The sequence below is a fragment of the Cupressus sempervirens genome, chromosome 11 (assembly GCF_028749045.1).
Source record: "Cupressus sempervirens isolate cs-2001-9-10 chromosome 11, ASM2874904v1, whole genome shotgun sequence".
Classification (NCBI taxonomy): domain Eukaryota; kingdom Viridiplantae; phylum Streptophyta; class Pinopsida; order Cupressales; family Cupressaceae; genus Cupressus; species Cupressus sempervirens.
This window is the reverse complement of record NC_143128.1, coordinates 118,706,826-118,726,693: the sequence shown is the minus strand read 5'-3', so window position 1 is coordinate 118,726,693 and position 19,868 is coordinate 118,706,826. Positions and strand designations below refer to the sequence as shown.

Sequence of the window (19,868 nt, the reverse complement as noted above, 5' to 3'; positions counted from 1 at the left end):
ATAATCTACCAAAGTTTGACTAATGTAATATATAGCCCATTATTTACTAGTCTCATCACTTTGTTTTAATAATGCTCCTAGAGAAGAAGTTATAGCTAAGATGTACAACATCAAAGGTCTTCCTAGAATGGGTGGCATAAAAAATGGAGATTTAGCCAAGTATTCTTTGATTTCATTTAGACTTTGTTGACAATATTCATTCTAGATATCAGTAGAGGCTTTATGCAAATTCTTGTTAAAAATTGAGCTTTATTAGACAATTGAGAAACGAATCTTCTAATGGATTGGAGACACCCTTGCAGAGTCCTAAGTTCATGGACATTTCTTGGAGTAGGCATTTCCATGATACTTTTGAACTTTTCAAGATCAAACTCAGTACCTTTTGCTGATATAATATAGCCTACAATTTTTTTCCAATGTGACACTAAAGGCACACATTTTTGGGATCAGCCTATGTTGAAATTGTTCCATATAGTCCAATATCAAACTAAGGTCTTCAAGATCTGTGCCTCATTTTCTAGATTTTGCTAGTGTGTCATCAACATATTCTTCCATATTTTTATGCATCATATCATAGAAGATGTTGGTCATTTCTCTTTGATAGGTAGCACCAGCATTTTTGAGCCCAAAGGACATAACATTCCAATAGAAAGTACACAAGGCACCTATAAAATTTGTCTTCTCTTGATCAGCTAGAGCGATCTTAATTTGGTTATACCCAAAAAATCCATCCATTTGGGAGACATTTCATAACCCGTCGTCAAGTCCACTATCCTTTCAATGTTTAGTACTGGAAAGTCATTCTTGGGGTATGCCTTGTTTAGATCTCTAAAATTAGTACAAACTCAAATGGATTTACCATGTTTTGACACTGATATAATGTTGGAAATCCACTCTAAATAGTCAATAGCTCTGTTAAATTTTGCACTTAGGACTTTTTCCAACTCTACTTTGACCAATAGGGCTACATGCAGATCCATCTTTCTCAATTTTTGTTTAACAAGTTTTATACTAGGAGAGAAAGATAAATGATGTATGATAAGATTTGTATCAAGCCCTAGCATATCTAAGTACATCCATAAATTGATCTTCTTTTCTTGAAAGAATTTGGAAAAATTCTACTTTTACTCAGTTGATAGTGATTGTAATGACCCTTACTATTAAGGCCACTAAAACCCTCAAACTGAACTGAGACAATTTGTCAAACACTTGGCATGTAACTGAATAGAGCTGCGAATAGGGCTAATTGTTGTGCAATGAAACCACAAAGTACAATACCAATATCGAAATGTAATGTAATGAACAATAACAGTACCAATAACAATATTCAGAATATGGAAACTCTCAGATTCGATACTTTCAGAATATAAGGACTGTGGTGTCTAATACATATGCATATGAATATAGATTGATGACAACATATAAACCTTCATATTCAATCCTATCAATGCATGCAAATCTGATTATAACTGATTATAATGGACTGAGCTGTGCATCTACATTAATGACTGATTTTACAATCTCATATTTAGGGGACTGTCACAACTATGCACTTCTAATACATCAAACCCTTGACAATGCAATGCTATGACATGACAATAACCCAATTCAGATTATATGATAGATGATTGGTTTACAACAGCAACTAATAACTGGAGATAACCAACAATGCAATGACAGTGCTGACTGTTCAACTATTTGTATGCAACACCTTTGACAATCAAAAACCTCAATATGTGCACCTGGTATTGCTGCTGGAGATGTCTGATGTAAACCGCTGCCAAAGACACTAAATCCTCCACAAACTACCCCCAAACGAACCCCCAAATTGCTGCTACTGATTCTACTGGCAAGGCCGTACCCAGGCCAGCATGTACGGCCCCTATATAAAAATAATGCTGGGGTTTTGGGACCCCCAAATGCAAGGAATATGGGTGCCTAGGGTTAGGTAGTAACCCTACCAAACGATAAAAAATAACTCCAAGGGGTTGAGAAGATATGAGCAATTATGTGGTTCCAAACCCTGATTTGACAATTCTGAAAATGCACAAATTTTGTCTTCAAACCCCTGCCAAACGCTTCACCAATGCTAGGGTAAATCTGAAACCCTTATTCCAACCAAAATAAACCCTTCAAACAATTTCTCAATGAAGTTCCAATGAGATGGTTGAATACCAACTCCAATTATGCAACCCTTCAGTAGATATTTCACTACCTCAGTTATGCCAATCTAGGGGAGTGATTTGTTCCCAAAGATTGAATAGTATTTGCAGACCCAAGAGACTACAAATTGCTCCACAATGGAAGAAGTAGAAGAAATCTCAAATCCAAGCATGTCCAAATGAGAGGCCCAGCCCTCTATTTATTCACTTTTTCTAAGAAGCTGCTAGAACTTCTAGAAACATCCTTTATAAAATCTCATTATAATGCACTTTTTATAATAAAGTAATTTTATAAAATAAAAAGTGCAACTCAACTTAAAATTATAACATGTAGGCCCCGATAACACATAGTAATGAAATATAACCTCTTAACACTTCTTCAAGAGCAAAATATGACCATCTGATCCGCATAATTGACTCTCTCTCCACACCATTTACCTACGAGAGTCGAGGATAGGCAAATCTGGCATGCTATACGAGGTCAGCCAAAAATGGAGACATTACAATCCGCCCTTCCTGAAATTGCTTGTCCCCAAGCAATGGCTGAACAACAACCCAGACAATCCACCTGGATCCCAAATGAAGTCATGAACTGTACTGCAGTCAACCAACGCAAGCTCCTACAAAATCCTTTGCAAAATAACCAAGAGGAATCCATGAATGAATCGTGAACCACTGATCAATTGAACTCTAACTCCATAACTGCCACAGTTAGGAACCCATGAAACATTAACTCTGAAAATATCAAAACCCAAGTAGAGAGGACAACTGAAACTATCAACATAGCAAATGTCATCAACACATCCCACTGGCCTACATAGAGCGCACAATCCATCTCTGCAATAATGGTGAACACTCTGAAATGAAACTGCACCAAGAGCAGAGAATCCACACACTGTACACCAACTAGAGTCAACATGTCTCTGCAGATCACCAGCCATGCTGGCATCACCATAACTCACATGCCCCGTTGACGGCCAATAGGCATCACACAATAGATAGCAATCACTCAAACCAAATCTATTTGCCAACAACTCCTGAATACATGAATCAAAAGCAATCTGATGAATATACTCTGAAATATAATGCCAGTAAAAAGAACCAACCAACTCATCCTGCAAACATAATGCAACCAACTGTGACTGGTCATTAGCTAAGTGAGAAGATGGCATAGCCAAGGGATTGAAAACAAGAACTACGGCTGAATCATCAACAACAGCAGTATCACCCCCAATCTCCTGATCATGAACCATCCAGCTCTCACTCGCCAAACCCAACACCATGTCATATGCCTCACAACTCTCTACCGGTGGAGTCAAACCATTCCAAAACTGATGACCAACACTAGAAACCAAAGTAGATCTATGTATCATCATCTCATCAACATGGTCATCAAAGGTAAACTGATGAGTATACTTCACAGTGTAAGGCCAATAAAATGCACCAACCTCAGTCAGTGGCTCAGACTGCAATCCCGATGAAACTAATTGCAACTGATCACTAACCACGCCCGAACTCGTCGCTACCTCCGAAGACACCTCCAAAGTAGTAGTACTACTGATAGGAACCATGCCAACTATCAACTCCTCAGCATCAAACATGATCTCTGGTACAATATCACAAGTCTCCACGCCATCAGTAGTAGAGATCACCATCATGTCGAGCGGACTACAATGCTCAATTGCAACACCCAATTCAACCGAGCTTGACTCTAGTGGAAGGGAACAAGATATGCCATTACTAGTATCTAGGATGGATGCATTCCCATCTCCATTGTCTCTGGCAATCTCAACCGTGGACATCCTCGGATCACTAGACACCATAGTCTGGGACTGTATAGAAATTGGTAAAGACTGCAGTCACCCTAACTCCATGGTTACCTCAACCAAACAAGACTGTGACTCCTTGAAAGCCAACTGTGTTCTCTCAAGGATCTCAGAAGTCACCTCGAGCTGCCGAGTAAGCTCACTCACCTCCTCTTCCTTGACTACTAATGCCTCGTATGCTGTACTGCCCCACTCTATAAGATGATCTCTTTCAGCTACCAACTGCATATAATCCTGTCTCAAAATCTGGATAGCCTCCCATAAAGAGTGGATTTCTGTCAAAGAAAGATAACTACCTCCCTGCTCATCACTACTAGGAGAACCCCATCCATAAACTGCTAACAACTGACGAGCAGCATCAAAATGCTCGCAAGTGATAGAAATGTCTCATTTGCCAACTCTCAGCTGACTAGACACATGATTGTGTTGACTGGTCAAACTCCTATACTCTATCCCTGGTACATTGTCCAAGGGAGTAGCCTTAGAATAGCTATCATCTGTAATAATCAGATCCTGGGACTCTCCTGTAAACTCTATCATCTCTGAGAAATCATCAACATGTGATCTGAGTGTAAAAGGAATCTAAGTCCCTGTTATATGCGCTAACTCCCGAACTGAGCTCACCTCAAGACAAAGCTCGTCCACATGTCTCTCAAAATCTTGGAGAGCCAACTGAATACACACCAAGGAATTTCGAGTATCCTCCAGCTCATGAGAAAACTGGTCAACCTCCTCCTCCTTCTTCTTCAATGCATCTAAATAGATGCCTGCAAGATTAAGGAGATGATCACGATCTGACAGTAGGTGTATGTAACTTACCTTCATTGCCTCCATGCCTTCGTTGATCTGCTGTAAGTCATCACAAGAAGAACCTGTTGTGACTCCTTTCTGTTTCTCCTGTAGTTGAATCATCCAAATGTGATTCTCAATCAATCCACGCATCCTGTCATAATGAGATAAAGCTGCGACAATATCCTTGTCCCTTGTCTTCAGCTGGCTTGCCAAACCAAGTGAAGAGCTACTAGCCTCTATCTCATGTGAAGAAGCATCCAACTGTGCTTGATACTCATGTTCTGCAAAGTCCTGAATGCTCACTATCTGATCAACTGTACTATCCTCAAACATGACAGTATCCTCAACTGCTGTAACTTCATCTAGCCCAACTGTACTGGAATCACTATCTGTGTCAATCACACAATCTGGTGTACTTGTGATATCACCTTCTAATACTACTGGCTCAGCCTGCACAACATCTGTAACCCCTTCTACCTGTGAAGATTATGCAGATAAACCATTACCTGAAGATGTGCTAATGTCTCCCTATATCGAATCAGTATGTCTGTTAAACTCCTCATACAAGTTTCTGCCTATCATAGGGAAGGTATGATCCTTAGGCCTATCAAAATGTTCAATCAGTCTCTCCTTAAACTCCACATATGAGGTAATGTGTGCATGACCCATAGTAACCATACCATGATGCCACCACTTGTGTGCTAACCCATCCAGATGAATTGCTGCATACTTAATAGCTTCTTCCTCAGACATAGGGTGCAATTGAAAGTATGTGTCAAGCTTTTGAACCCAAGCTCTTGCTGTAGACTTCCCCGAGCCATCATAATATGGTAACTGAAGTTTCCCTACTTTCTTCCGTAGCTCATAGCTCTGGTTCCTATCATGTCCATGTGGCATATGCTTCATCCGCACATCCATATACTCCCTAAAGGTAATTGTAGTAGTAAAATCTGGACCTCCGGCTTCCCAGTCTCTCCTCAACTGGTCCTGTATATCAGTGAGGTGGGGCTCAGGTACAGGCTGCTCTGGAGCTCTAGGAGGAAATGTGGGAATCATGGGCCTCGAACTCACTGTCCTAGCTTGCTGGGATGCATGACCAAAATTGTTCCCAACTTGTTCACCTCCATTATGTGTCCCATCTTGATTATTCCCATTCTGATTGTTACCATTTTGATTATTACCATTCTGATTATTTCCTCCACCTATGTTAGCGTTCAACCCCATTTGACGAGCCATCATCTGCATCATAAGCTCCAATCTCTGACTCTGTTCCTGTGTCCTCTACTCTGCTGATCACTGTCCCTATGCTAAGGTGTTTAATAACTGTAAGAATCTTTCCTTTCCCTGATCTGGACCGGCCTTCATTTTGTCAAACATTTTTCTCTCTATCTGGCTGTTCCAAAATCCCTATAAGACCTCCACAGGATGGCAAGACTTATAGCTCTGATACCACTGTAATGACCCTTACTATTAAGGCCACTAAAACCCTCAAACTAAACTAAGACAATTTGTCAAACACTTGGCATGTAACTGAATAGAGCTGCGAATAGGGCTAATTGTTGTGCAACGAAACCACAAAGTACAATGCCAATATCGAAATGTAATGTAATGAACAATAACAGTACCAATAACAATATTCAGAATATGGAAACTCTCAAATTTGATACTTTCAGAATATAAGGACTGTGGTGTCTAATACATATGCATATGAATATAGATTGATGACAACATATAAACCTTCATATTCAATCCTATCAATGCATGCAAATCTGATTACAACTGATTATAATGGACTGAGTTGTGCATCTACATTAATGACTGATTTTACAATCTCAGATTTACGGGACTGTCACAACTATGCACTTCTAATACATCAAACCCTTGACAATGCAATGCTATGACATGACAATAACCCAGTTCAGATTATATGATAGATGATTGGTTTACAACAGCAACTAATAACTGAAGATAACCAACAATGCAATGATAGTGCTAACTGTTCAACTATTTGTATGCAACACCTTTGACAATCAAAAACCTCAATATGTGCACCTGGTATTGCTGCTGGAGATGTCTGATGTAAACCGCTGCCAAAGACACTAAATCCTCCACAAACTGCCCCCAAACGAACCCCCAAATTGCTGCTGCTGATTCTACCGGCAAGGCCGTACCCAGGCCAGCATGTACGGCCCCTATATAAAAATAATGCTGGGGTTTTGGGACCCCCAAATGCAAGGAATATGGGTGCCTAGGGTTAGGTAGTAACCCTACCAAACCATAAAAAATAACTCCAAGGGGTTGAGAAGATATGAGCAATTATGTGGTTCCAAACCCTGATTTGACAATTCTGAAAATGCACAAATTTTGTCTTCAAACCCCTGCCAAACGCTTCACCAATGCTAGGGTAAATCTGAAACCCTTATTCCAACCAAAATAAACCCTTCAAATAATTTCTCAATGAAGTTCCAATGAGATGGCTGAATACCAACTCCAATTATGCAACCCTTCAGTAGATATTTCACTACCTCAGTTATGCCAATCTAGGGGAGTGATTCGTTCCCAAAGATTGAATAGTATTTGCAAACCCAAGAGACTACAAATTGCTCCACAATGGAAGAAGTAGAAGAAATCTCAAATCCAAGCATGTCCAAATGAGAGGCCCAGCCCTCTATTTATTCACTTTTTCTAAGAAGCTGCTAGAACTTCTAGAAACATCCTTTATAAAATCTCATTATAATGCACTTTTTATAATAAAGTAATTTTATAAAATAAAAAGTGCAACTCAACTTAAACTTATAACATGTAGGCCCCGATCACACATAATAATGAAATATAACCTCTTAACACTTCTTCAAGAGCAAAATATGACCATCTGATCCGCAGAATTGACTCTCTCTCCACACCATTTGCCTACGAGAGTCGAGGATAGGAAAATTTGGCACGCTATACGAGGTCAGCCAAAAATGGGGACATTACAGTGATTGAGCCACATCGATAATTTTAGGGAATTCTTCTATCTTGAAGTTGATAGATTGTGTAGGTTCGATGAGAACCAAAGATCTATCCTAACAATAGCTTGGTAGACTACCAAGTACCTCATCCATAGGTTCCTTAAAAAGGTCTTTACCAGTAGATACATCTTTATTTTTTATTCTTTTAGGTTTAGATACCACCACAATGTGGTTTTCACCATCTAACCATTGATTCTATTTTCGGTCTTAGATTTTTAATTGACCAATCTATGAGATCAAGGTGAATCAATGAGTTTTATTTTCAAGCTTCAAGGTTGTCAATACAAAATGAGTCATCTCTGGTGACATTGAAATATGATCATACAATGAAAATTGCAAAGTAATCCAAATTGTGAATAGACTAAGGGGACTAGTTTGATAAACTAAAGCATTTTGCAAGTAGAACTTGTCTAACCCTATCCTAGACTCTTTGACTACATTTAGTTGGGTCACATAGGTGTGATTGACATCCACTCCTAGTCCACAAGATGCATCTGATTGGCTTTCCCATTAATACTTATGAGATTCTGTATTTTGATCTCGAGTAATTAGACGAGAAATATTTTGTCTAATTTCTCCTCTATTCATGTCTTCATAGTTGGATTCATCTTGTTTTAGCTATCAAACAGTGGAAGCTTTAGCATCATTATTAGTAGTTAGTCTTTTTAACCCCTAAAGGAAAGAAGTGAGAGGCAAAAATTCTTCATCTTGTGAAGTAGCAACAATAGAGGGAGGATCATCATCCTTTTATTTGCTAGACATATGTTCTCTTTGATCAAATTTGGGTATTTGATCTTCTATCTCAAAACATAAACCAACAGTATCTCAATTATCATGACCCTGAATATAACTTAAAGATACAACTAGAGCATTTTTATTACCAGTTAAGGATATGTGGCCCTAATAGCCCATTTTTTCAAGAAATTTATATCCTTTTCCATTATGTTTAGGAGAAATGGGAGTAGTGACTATGACTTCCTCCTCTTCTTCCTCTTACCTAAAGATCCAATCTTTGATTTCTTGTTCTTTTTTTTCTTCTTCTAGGGGAACTAATGATTACTTAAAGGCATTGCAAAAGTAGAAGGCTTCTTTTTGGTAGAAATTTTCCCATAAGATCGAGTGGAAATAGGTAAAGAAGTAATAGGTTCCAGAGAGTATTTTCCCATTTCAAGGCTCATCACTATTAATTTATATTCACACTCTATAAAGGATGGTGTCAGATCATGAGAAGAGTGATTATGTGGAACTAGTTTTCTACAGTAGATAATGTATTGATAGACATTGAGTTGTCACTAGGGATAACTATCTCAATACCACTAAAAGGGAACTTGATGCACTGATGGTAAATAAAAGGTACTACTAGCATATCATGAATCCATGGTCATCCCAACAAAAAATTGTATGCAAGTGGTATGTCCAAGACTTGGAACTAATATCTTTCTCAACTAGACCAAATATGATTAGAAGCACAATTTGACTTTTGGAAGGTATTTCTACCTCATCATAGACTTTTATAGTGATATTTCTTATTGGGGAGCATTTCATAGTTTTAGAAAAACTTTTGTTCTTTCATCCTCATGTTAGTTTTCATCATCAGAACTTGCCATGTGTAGATACTCAATGGGCTCAAGCATGCCTACAATGTTATCTGTGTTAGCATAGGCATAATTGATCTTACCATCATGATTTTTCTTAGGAGCCTTGGAAGTTTCACCTTTCTCATATTTGGGAAAAGGTTGTTTCAAAGCTTTATCCTCAACTATTTTAACAAGACTATCTATGAAAACTTTACTAGCCTTGATGAGATCTTGGATAACATCTTTAAGCTTAAAATAGTTTTCAATGTTGCATACTTTGCTTCTGTGATAACTACAAACATGATCCTCTCACCACCAATGTGTTAAAAAAAGTTGGTTTTAGGGAAGGGAATAATCTTCTAGTGTAACCAGATTATTTATAATTAAGGTCTTCAAGACCAATTTGTAAGGCTCAACCATTGGTGCATATTAAACATGATGATTTTTTGGTAAATTGAGAACTCTTGATTTTTTTGGTTTCAAAAATTCTTGTTGTTTTGTAGCCTAGATAGAATTGGAAAGTTTAAATAGAGGTTCCTTGGTCTTAGATGTGTCCACTACTCCATCATTGGAAACATATTTGTTTTTATTCCAAGGTTTGCCCTTGTCTTTTCCATTTCCATTATTATTTTTGTCTTTGTTCACGACAATGTCACCCTTTTTATAGGAACATCCTCAATGTGATATGCACTCTAAACCATTGCATTTAGGGATGTGAAAAAATATTTTCTTATGTCAAAGTATAGTTCAGGTACAAGCATGATGACAAAAATGTCAATTTTCTTAGATCTAGGAACTTTCAGAGGGTACTTATAGTATAGGGATCTCCATCATTGAAGGTATGTTGCAAAACGTTCTCCCTATTTTTGTTTGATTAGGCATAAGTCCAACATAGTTATGGGATTTTTAATGTTATAAGAGTATTGTTAGATAAAGCATTGTGCAAGCTATCAAAATTCTTCATGCATAGCTTGCCCTCTTAGACTTCTATGAAATAAATGTATAAGATAGGAATCTTCAAGCATGAAATCCATGCTAATAGAATAGAAATGTCTCACATGATCAGGAATATCACCATTTCCTTTGTATTTTTCATACTTAGGAGACTCTATATCCTTAGAAAATAGAGACATTTATAAAATCCTATCAAATGGAAGAGCACATATTGATTCAATAAAGGAAATTTTAGGTTGCCCTTTGGAAGTTTGTAACTATGTAAGTTGATTCCTTAGTTCTTGCATTTATTCTCTCAAGATTTCAACCTGTTTAGGGTCTCATTTTTTAATTATTTTTTGTACGTCAAAATCTTGGGGGAATTTCTATCCTTTCATTGTCATATACTGGTAGTATTGATCCCCATTTTTCTCTAATTCTTTTAGCATCAATTTTTGAATGAGCTTGTCTTGTTGAAATCTTACAACATCTTTACTAGTGATCTCATCCTCACTTTTGTGATGTTATTTCGATTGTCTAGGTGGTGTTGGTCATGCTATCATTTGGACCCTAGGAGTCCTTAGAAGGGAATGATTGTCATTGCTTCCACCGATGGGAATGTGTTCAAAAGGATTGTGATAATAGTTTCCTCTAGTTTCCTCATTATGTGTATGGGGTTAGCTTCATCTTTGATTTTCTCTTTCCCTAGCATGGATAATTTCCAAAAGCCTTTCATTTTCATGTGCTTTCTCTTCTGAGAGGCATTTGATTTTGTCAGTATGAATGTTGGTCAACATGAGTATGTCAAAGGGTGTTCTAAATGGGTTCTCATAATTGTAAATTAGATTGTGTTAGACAATTGTTGTTTGTGTTTGACTAGAACCTAGGTGGAGACTCTAACTATGTGAAAATGAAAGGGGAATGTGTATCATTACCAACTTGGAACATAGTTAGGACTAGCATGTAAGAAGATGTCTTTTCTTAATACGATGAGAGAAGTATTTTAGATTTGAAGCTCTTACAATCAAGAGTAATCACTTGTCAAAGTAGAATAGATGGCTTCTCAAAGGCTCTCAAGACTATATAGCACTAGTGACTAAAGCCAAGAAAGTGAGAAAGAAGCTCAATAGTGAATAGCTAGCATACAATGTTAAAAAATTTTTTACAAGTGGTCATCAATGAAATTTTGAGCCTTACATCTGATGGACTAAACTCATCTTTTCAATGTCACATACGAATGCATGACCAAGACTAGGAAAGACTGAAGTGACAAGAGCCTAGATCAGATAAAGTGGAACACAAACTCTATTTTGACAGAAAAAATATATAGATAATACTCTTTCAAAACCCAAGTGACAGTAGTACAACATAGTTTATAATACACATGTGACACTTTTCACGTGGACGATAGTATGCACAAGGCAAGATGAAATATTTCAGTATAGTTTATAATAGTAGGGTGACACAATTTGTGAAGAAAAATATCACATGATATTTATCCAAAGAGTGTTTGATAAATTGTTATTTTTGTGTTTAAAAAGATAAGTTTGGACTCCAATTTGTTGTATTTTGGTTTGAGAGTCAAATAGTTTTCGGACCAGAAATTTTTATATTTTAGTTCATGTCAACTAAAAATAAGGTTTGCAAATAGTAGGGGTTTATAGCATGTCTCAAACAATTGAACAAGGGTCAAAAAAACCTTTCCAATATGGATTTGTGTTATCTAAATAACCTACCTACCAATTTTATCGAGATATTTGATTTGTAAGAATGTTTTCATAGGTTAACACATTTGAAAATATTAACTAAATAATCTATCTTAGAGTCATGGTTCATTGCTCAACAACATGGCCCATGCTAACTGCTCCTTTGCCTAACACCAAGTGGTTTCTCATAAGAGATATTGGATTTATCATGGAAGTCCAATATGTACAACCAAGGGAACACAAATTTTGAGTGTAAAATCTTGGGGTGATCTAGGTGATTCACTAGGATTGATCCTTGTAACAAAAAGTTGAGTGACAAAATAGGGTAGCTACTAACTTAGAGTGTTTAGAAAGGGCTTCTATTTGTAATGTTCCTCTTGTACCCAATTATGCCACACACACCTTGTGGTGGGTAATAAACCTTGTGGTCACAAGAGTACCTTAACCATTATTGCTTAGTGATCTCCTCATGGTTGCAATCCCACAAGAAATTACACTGAGTGAAGATAGAGAATAAGTCTACAAAGGTTTTTTGTCCTTGATAGCCTTGAGTTTATAGTGGTTTGGAATAGTTGAGCTCCCTTGTCCCCACTTGAGTAATTCCTCTTGGTTTCCAAACAGCAGGCCCTCTAGATGATTCTTACTACCACAGATTGTATCCACCTTCAAGAGTCAAGATTTATGATTCACCACAAGGGTGAAGAGCATATTTTCCTATCTTGATCGGTTCCCCCAAACATGCCACGAAGATCTAATTATCCCCCTACTTTCAAAATCCAAAGGCAAGTCAACATTTCTAATTCATCATAAGGTTGAAGAGCATACTCTCCTATCACCAAAGGACCTTAATTGTAATTTTAATGTGCCAATGAAAATGAAACAACTAGTACTATTTCTGCACATGAAATAAAGGAAATACAAGAAAGTTTCAATTTTTATGCTTTGGGCAGCCCTGCACACAGTTGTTAGTAGACCTTGTGCATTTGAAGCTTTGACATGCATTTTTTTAGGTGATTATGAAAGCATCTGAAGGAAAAAACCTACAACCACAATAGTTATCCCCACAAGTTAGTCTAAAAAATAACATGAAATCTATAAATAGCCTATTGTCAAACAATTAAAGACTTGTATAGTCCAAAAAATAGCAAGCAACAACCAAACAAAATGATCAAATCACTCAATAAAAAAGTAAATTCAAGTCATGCAATAGTTTATGTTGGAGGATTGTTGCATGATACTTCTCACTATACACATGTAAAATTTTTCTCTTAGATAATATTTCTTCTTCAATCATGTGATAGAACTTATAATACAAAGGTAATAGAGTTACTAAGAGAGTGAGTTATTTTTATCAAAAAAGTATTGCACTTTAGTACAAAAAATATCACACTATGCTAGAAAAGTATCACTTGAAAGTTGTGACTGTTAAAAAAAAAAATGTGAACAAAAATACTAAAAACGCAAAAAATGTAGTGAGCTAAAGAGAAAAACCAAGTCATTCTACCCCAAAGTGAGTGCCAAAAACATACACTTGATTTGTGTCACATTCTAAACCCTTCTACCTAAGTGATTCTTTGAGTTCAGAATGCTTGGATGTTAGTATAGAGCTCCCTATCCATGGAGCGTAAGAGAGTATGATTCAAATATGAAGGATCTTAGCTTAGGCTAAGAGACACTCTTCTTACTAGTAAACCATGCAATGGGAGGTTGCAAAGACAAGGTGCAAGAATACAAAATTTCACAAGGAGTTCCTCAAGGATATAATGCAAATATGAAGTAAGCTAAAATGAAATGCAAAATTCAGCTATGCTAAACAAAATGAGTCTTAGAAGATACAAGCTAATTACTAAGTGATTTAAGGTATTGCAAAGAAAATAAACTAAGATGCAACTATAATAAAATACCATATGACCTTAAGCTAGTATGTGATGGATGAGAGAATGAGACAAGGTATGAGAAATTCTACACAAAGCTTCAAAGAAACTATTAGAAAACTTACAGCATAATATTATTCAAAAGGTTGATGGATCCTTTGACAAGAGGAGAGATCTTTCTTTTGAAGTCGTAGGAATAGTAGAGATCAAGGCCAAGATGATGGAAGATCAATGGTGGAGTTCGAAAATAGGCATGTCCATATACATAAGAAAGTCAACCAATAAAATAGAAGTTAACTTCCCATATAAGACAAAAGTCACAAAGCCTTTTCTTTTAATTTGAAAATTAGAAATAAGACTTCATGTGTTCACATTGAATGACTAGAAGAAAGGATCTTTTATTTAATTAAAAAGGGATATTTACTTTTAATCAAATAATGAACTTAGGATATCATAGTCAAAGTATAGGTTATAACCAAATTAATTAATTATTAGCAATTTTCTCTAGCTAAATGATTAATTAAATTAACCAAAAATGTTCAAAAGGGGGATAATACTATAAATGACCATTCTTAGGTGATTACACATGTGATCTATATCTTTTAGTTCATTTTTTAATCTTTGTGTGCCTCCTGATTTGGTGTAGATTATAGTCTTCTATGCTTGGTCAAATTCTATTTCAATGGAGATTCTTCATATCACATTTACTTTTGATAGTGCTTTGCAACTTGTACATGCTTTATTTTTGTTCTTCATTATCATCTTTTGTTCCTATCTTCTGGGACATTCTCTAGTTTGGATGCTTCTTCAGTCCTTCACTAGTTTCTTTCAACATGTTTTCCATCTCTTTTTGGAGTAGGGTTTTTCCCATGTTGTTTTCACTATTTCTCCTATTTTCATAGATTGGTTGTGCTTGGGTACCTCATTAGGCCTTGTTTGTCAAGACCCAAATCAACAATCTATGGTAGTTTCTATGTTTTTAGCTACTCCTTTAATATATCAAGAGGGGGGTATTAGATTAATTAGATATTCTTTACTTAAATCTAGTTACTCAACCTAGGATATTTACTTGATAGGGTTTTGATCTCCTTTTTAAGGGAGATCTTCTTTGTAATTTATTCATTCACTTGTGATTATAGAAATCTTGTGGATATCTTGGTTGTTTATAGTCTGAGGACCACTTTCATTACTTTAGATGATTCATCGTGACTTGTACTATCTATTACACAAGTCTTATATTTATTTTCATCTATTTAGACATCATTTCTATACATTCTTTCAAAAAAAATTAGATAAAGTGTCATATTGCATCTATATTTTCATTTCCTAATTTAACCTCATTTATTAAATTACCTTTTCTTCATTCTTAATATTTCACCTTTGTGCACTTTTGAATTCACATTTAACAAATAATTAGTAATGATTAAATGGCTTTGTCCATTTAGATTACCCTTCTTCAAGTTTCAATCTTCTTCTATAAGGATTTATCTTTTGTAATTATCTCTCATCTTTTTCATTTTTTGAGAATACAATTTGCATATTTTTTATAGAAATCCCTTGCCTCCTCTTGTATTTTTCTTCTTTGTGATATGATTTTACATGCATGTATTCTTCATGCTTTGTGGATTTGTATTGTTTATTTCCCAAATCCTTCATAGTTCATCATGTTGGTACTATAGAATATAGTTCACCAAATGACAAAAATATCCATGGTAATGTGTAACTTTCATGTTCCCCTAAAATAGCTTGTAGAAATTTGATGATTTATTCTCATAGAACAACTATGCTAACCATCTCTTGTGGAAATTCTATGAAAGTTCTTCCAATTTTACCTCCCAATGCTAAAATTTCTTTTCAGCCATTATCTTTTTTTACCATGTAGATGTATCACCCATCAGCTGAAATGTGGCCCAAACTACTCTGGATTTTCCTATATAGTTTCTTACTATGAAATACTTCTCCATGGTAGTAATTCATGCCTCAAAATCTTCCCCAAAATATTTACCATGGAACATGGGTGGAGTGATTTTCTTGAGATCCTTGCTCAAGTCAATTTCTATCTCTACCTTGTTAGTATTAATGAGAGCAATATGATGGTCAACTTCCACCTTCTACTCTATCTTAGATCTCCTAAGGGCCTCTACAAACTACTCATCCTAAAATTTCTTTCTCAATTACTCCTGCTCTCCCAGGGCTTCGGAGTGTTGATCTTCATCATGCTTCCTTGTCTCTTCTTTAATTTGTGACCTTGACCCTCATGCTCTAAGGTATCCATCCTTTGGCCTTGTTCTTGTAAAAAATCCCCCTTGTTGGGTCAATAGTGTCAATATATGATCTAACCTCTCATTAGGTTCTTTAGCTTGAGCACCACTACTCGACCCACCTCTATGGTTAGCTCTCATGACCATGGTGATAATTCAAACACTTGACACATATGGTTGTAAATTAGCATAGTATCCCAAAGACCTAGGGTTTAAACACAACTTTGATACCATATGTAAGAACCATGTCCTATAAAATAAAAGCCACACTACACAATATAAGAATTTTAGAAAAAGAGCCAATAACATCTTAGTTGGAAAAGTCTGAAGAACCAATACTATTTATTAGTTAACTTAACAATATCATATAGTATGAATGATTTGATTAAACAACCAATCAATTTTTTTCTTTTTAAATGATATAATGTTGAACCATCATACAAATCCATTATCCATTAAAAAATATGATTAGTTACTATCTCAAGGTTTAGAATAGATATTAGTGGAATACACCAACTACAATAGTAGAAAAAGATGTTGATCTATGTTTTCACCAGCTAGTGCATGTTTTCAAGAATATTACATAAACATTAGTTGTTGAAATTACATTTCCCATCTTAAAAAATTACATAAAATATCTCATGTCAAGGATTCAAGTACAAAACCATGAGATAGTTACTAAACCTTTGCATAAGTCCTCTCGTGTGATCTGTCTCCAAAGCCATCAAATGACATCCCTCTGCTATCTAAGAGGGGAATCTTACCCAAGAAATTTTTCCTTACCTACCATGCAGTGTTTACTCCCCTAAGATTATTCTTGACATGAAGAATACCCTAACCCTGGCACTAGAATTCTAGCTACCTAGAATACAATAGATCAGATGGATTTGCTACAACTATTAAACATACTACATATGTCCGTATTTCTAGTGGCCTACTCAATGAATGTGATAGGGAAAATAAAAGAGCACTACAAACCTACTCATATAGAGTAAAAGAAAAATTATAACATGTCTAACCACATATACATTTCTTTTAATTAAATCATATCTACTCATATGCATGATAAAATAAGCATAGCCACACACACATAAGCTACAAATCAGAAATATCATACCTAAATGAAATAAATAAATGGCTTGGTCAAGTACTAATTTTTTCAATATTACTGAGATAGAGACAAAACATAATGAATCCTATCTTCAAAATCTGATAGGTTGAGAGAAGAAAAATGTAATGCATCCATCCCCACCCTCCCACTTGCCACATTACACCCAACCACAAAGGAGATAAACCTCAAAAAATTAGAATAAGATTAAAAAATTTACAACTATCTTAGAGTAAAATTTGATCAGTTTTACAAAAGATAGAGTACAAGTTGCATTCAACTAAAATGGAGAAGCCCAATCAACATATCGAATATTATAAATTCAAGTACAAGTTGCATTTATGTACAACTAAAGGAACTCGATCTGCATTAACTAGTAGATAAAAGATCAAAGTTTAACTTTTACAACTGAATGACCTCAATGATGCTCAACCATTCTAATAAAACTTTTAGTTTTGAAGTTTCCTCATCTCCTAAGGTTTAGTGGAAAAAATTAGTCATAAACAAAGATCTATTATTTTTAAGGTTTCATCAAAATTGTTGAATTCTAAGCAGTATATCTAAAACTTTAGAAACAAAAACCATATAAATATACATGCATTAAAGACCAAGTTGCATTAATGACTTCAATTGTATAATAGTATGGAACTTAGAGATTATGTTTTCATTGAGATTAAAAATAGAGCTTGTAACTACATAAAAATATTTACTGATTTATACTGACATATCACATATATCTTCATAGACTTTTTTTTTTTTATTATTGTTTCAATTCAACACCCCATAGGTTCCATGTTTAATCATATTGTTTAAAATGTGCATGACTACCAATCCTAAGGTTGGATCATCCTTGGTGTGAGGGAAATCTTGCCTCACCCAAAAATATTTTTACTTTTAGCTTTTATCTTATTAGTTTTAGGTTTTTCTATTTTAATAAGGACCAGTAGACAAGGGGTTACTATTTTTAGGAACTTGCTATTTTTAGTAAGTTTGTTATATGAAATCAAAATGTTCTAATTTTCTATAGGAAGGCTCACTTTAGAATTATAAGCCTGCCATAAAAAGCTCCTGGCTCCAACATCTATATTGGCGAACTTATTGCATACTTTTAGTGGAAACTTTTTCAAAAATATCTTTTAACTTAGTTTTGAATCTTTAGAGGCTCTAAAATGGGGTAAAACCTTGGTATAGAGGTAGTTTGCATCTAAGGCATTGGAGTTCAAGATCTACCCTTTCCAGAAAGTGGTTATACTAGACAATCAGATTTACAATTTGTGAGTTATGGTCTCTGATAGTTTGGTTACCTTACTTATGGTCATAAAATAAATTTTGTAATTATTTGAGCTAACTCTAATGTAATAAATGCAATTTATGAAATTTGGAGTTTGTTGGTCTGAATGGTTAATTTCTAGAACCTTCTCAAGTGGCATAAAATTACCTATTTAAGAAAGGCCCATAGGATTATTTAGGGAAGTTATGGGTAGCTCTAGGTGATAGTTTGGAGTTGTGTTGTAGATTTCTATAATGAAGGTGCCCATGTGGGTTAGCATACTAAAATTCTAAATTCTATAATTTTGCATTTGCAGTCATAATAGAAAGCCCATATTTTTTTCTCATAAATTTTTGGTTTTTTTTCTTTTTGTTATGCATTTGTGGTATTAAGGGGCCACTCTTCATCAAGTGGTATCAAATCTAGAGTTACAAAGTATGTGGACAAATCACTAGTTGTGAAGAAGTTCACACTAGGACTATGGTTTGGCTTGCATATGTAGGTAGATCACCGATTGTAAGGTATTTTTCATTAGGGTTACAGTAGAAATGCAAAAATGTTTCCACAAATAGAACATAGAGGGAGAGTTATAGGTGTTACAGCTAAGGTTTTTAGATCCCTTTAGAGGAAAACACAAGCATTACAATAAAAAATACACAGGAAAATGAATCTTTTCATAGGTAGTGATGAAAGTGAGGATGAATGAGAATAAGGAAATGTTGATCAAGTAGTAGAAGAAAATGTTTTGAACCTGAAGGAGGAAATCTTTTGAAAGTCATTTCTAAGATTGGAAAAAAGACCTAAGTTTGAATTTCCCACATTTTTGGAAAATATTAACCAAAATAAATTAATCAATCGGATCAATGAATTGGAAGAGTACTTAGAATATGAAAATATTGAAGATATGAATCAATTCAAGTTTACAAAGGCCAAATTGAAGGGTCATGACAAGATTTGTTGGTAGGAGGTCTAGTTGGAGAAAAATAGAAGAGGGAAAGACAGAATCACTAGATGGGATTGAATGATAGATAAAATGAAGCAATAGTTCATTCCAATTGATTATGAGCTTGATCCATGAAAGAAAATTCAAGAGTATATTTAAGAGTTCTATCAAGTTCTCATTAGAACTGGCCATGCAAAAGCTAATAAGGAGAAAGTAGCTCATTATATTAATGGGTTAAGGCCAGGTATCTAGGATGAGATGATTGTATTTCAAATGACCAGTATTGAGGAGGCATATTAGTTTTGTCTAAGAGTATAGAAGAAATAGAACAATAATTTTGACAACAAGAATAATGGAAGAGGTCATGGGGGAAGATCTAGTAGATTATCTTATGATGGCTAAAAT

General features: G+C 35.3%; 1 pseudogene; it reads right to left on the bottom strand.

Annotated features, from left to right (window-relative positions):
• The window catches only part of LOC149528509 (nicotinamidase 1-like), a 180,482-nt pseudogene extending 177,850 nt beyond the window's left edge, over positions 1–2,632 (bottom strand).
• Between the last annotated feature and the right edge of the window lie 17,236 nt (positions 2,633–19,868).